General features: G+C 48.2%; 1 protein-coding gene across 1 annotated transcript in view; it reads left to right on the top strand.

The window, feature by feature from the left end:
* The window catches only part of LOC145348236 (gamma-aminobutyric acid type B receptor subunit 1-like), a 226,536-nt gene that overhangs the window by 217,857 nt on the left and 6,179 nt on the right, over window positions 1–2,500 (top strand). The gene's annotated exons all lie outside the window — the stretch shown is intronic.

Below are 2,500 nucleotides of genomic sequence, written 5' to 3'. Positions count from 1 at the left end.
GTGGGTGGGTGTGTGTGGGTGTGGGTGTGGTATCTTCTGGTCACACTGTGTTCAGTGACAGAGTGAGGCTCCTGCACCAACCCAGCCCCTGTTTGGGTGATTTCCCAATTTCTATCCTCCGGGATGTGGGAGACGGGTCGCTTTGAGTTCTCACTGTCTCTATTCTCGCAGTGACTGCTCCTGGATCAGGAATTCCTTCGGGATTGTCCTGGGAACAGCACAATGCTGGAGAAATACACACCATCTCTCTCTGTCTCTCGTGACTCTGTCTTTGTTCCTTTACCCTTCTGTCTACATTCGTTTTTCTGTCTTCTCTTGCTCTCTCTCTCCCCTTCTCTCTCTCCCTCCCTTCTTTCTATGTACCTCTCCCTCTATGTCTCTGTTTCTCCCCCTCCCTAACCTCTTCTCTCTCTCTCTACCCCCCCCCACCTCCCTCCCCTCTCTCTCTCTCATTCCCCCTCCCCTGTCTATCTCACTCTCCCATTCCTCTCCGCTCTCACTCTCTCTCCCCTTCCTTCCCTCTCTCCCCCACTCCTTCCCCTCTCGTTCTCTCTCTCCCCCTCCACAGAGTCTTTGAGGTCTATAGCACAGAAAATTCTATCTGCATCGGCCATTAAGCATCTATCTATTCGAATCCTATTTTCCATCACTTACTCCATACCTGTGTACACTATGGTGTTTCAAGCACTCACCTAAATGCTTCCTAAGTATTGTGAGGGTTCCTGCCTCAACCACCCTTTCAGGCAGTGGGTTCCAGATTCCCACTACCTAGAGTCATAGAGGTTTACAGCATGGAAACAGGCCCTTTGGCCCAACTTGTCCATGCCGCCCCTATTTTTTACACCCCTAAGCTAGTCCCAATTGCCCGCATTTGGCCCACATTGTCTATACCCATCGTACCCACGGAACTCTCTAAATGCTTTATAAAGGACAAATTGACCCACCTCTACTACTACCTCTTTATTTGGTAGCAGACGCCACTGGTTTTAGGAGAGCTTCTCCTTCGTCAGGTGAGCCCACTCACCTGACGAAGGGTCAGCGCTCTGAAAGCTGGTGGCTTTTGCTGCCAAATAAACCTGTTGGACTTTAACCTGGTGTTATGAGACTTACTGTGCTTACCCCAGTCCAATGCAGCATCTCCATATCATTGTACAACTTCAACAAGACATCCCAACTCCTGTATTCAATATTCTGACCAATGAAACCAAGAATGCTGAATGCCTTCTTCACCACTCTGTCCACCTGTGACTCCACTTTCAAGGAGCTATGAATCTGTACCCCGGACCTTTTTGTTCTGTAACTCTCCCCAGTGCCCTACCATTAACTGAGTAAGTTCTGCCCTGCTTCAATCTACCAAAATGCATCACCTCGCATTTATCTAAATTAAACTCCATCTGCCATTCATCAGCCCACTGGCCCAATTGGTCAAGATCCTTTTGCAATCGGAGATAACTTTCTTCACTGTCCACTATGCCACCAATCTTAGTGTCATCTACAAACTTACTAAGCATGCCTCCTACATTCTCATCCAAATCATTAATATAAATGACAAAAACAGTGGATCCAGCACCGATCCCTGAGGCACACCACTGGTAACAGGCCTCCAGTTTGAAAAACAACCCTCTACAATCACCCTCTAGCTTCTGTCAAGAAGCCAATTTTGTATCCATTTAGCTAGTGCTGTGTGAAAAAGATTTTTCCTCAAATCTTCTCTAAATCTCCTGCCCCGACTCTAAATCTATGCCCCCTGGTTATTGCTCCCTTTACAAAGGGGAAAGGTTCTTTCCGATCTACCCTATCTAGGTCCTTCAATTTTGTACACCTCAATCCTGTTCCCCATCGGCCTTCTCTACTCTGAGGAGAACAACCCCAGCCTAACCAGCCTCTCCTCATAGCTGAAACACTCCAGCCCAGGCACTGTCCTGGTGAATCGCCTCTGTACCCTTTCCAGTGTAATCACATCCTTCCCATAGTGTGATGATCAGAACGGCACACAGTGCTCTTGCTGTGCCCTAACCAGTGTTTTATACAGCTCCATCATAACCTCCCTGCTCATAAACTCTATACTTTAGCTAACAAAGGCCCCTTTACCATCTGCCTTCTTAACTTTATCCACCTGTCGTGCTGTCTTAAGGGGCAGTGTGCAAGCACACCAAGGTCCCTCTGATCCTCGCTGCTTCCCAGGTTCCTGTCGCCCATCATGTATTCCCCTTGCCTTGTTTGTCCTGCTCAAGTGCATCACATCACACTTATCCAGATTGAATTCTACTTGTCACTGATCAGCCTGTCTATATCCTCCTGTAATCTAAAACTATCCTCCTCACTATTTACCACCCCACCAATTTCGTATCACCCCCAAACTCACCCATCAACTGTCCAGCATTCAGGTCTCCTCCTTCTGCTTCTCTCCCTTTCCCGTCTCCGTCCCTCCCTCTGTCTCTCTCTTGATACTCGATCGAGTCACAGCTCGAAGCAGCACGAGCACGACACAGAGTGTGTC

Source organism: Carcharhinus amblyrhynchos, chromosome 9, assembly GCF_965287045.1.
Source record: "Carcharhinus amblyrhynchos chromosome 9, sCarAmb.v2.hapA, whole genome shotgun sequence".
Classification (NCBI taxonomy): domain Eukaryota; kingdom Metazoa; phylum Chordata; class Chondrichthyes; order Carcharhiniformes; family Carcharhinidae; genus Carcharhinus; species Carcharhinus amblyrhynchos.
Note: the sequence above shows the minus strand (reverse complement) of the source record. Positions and strands in the feature narration are given on the sequence as shown.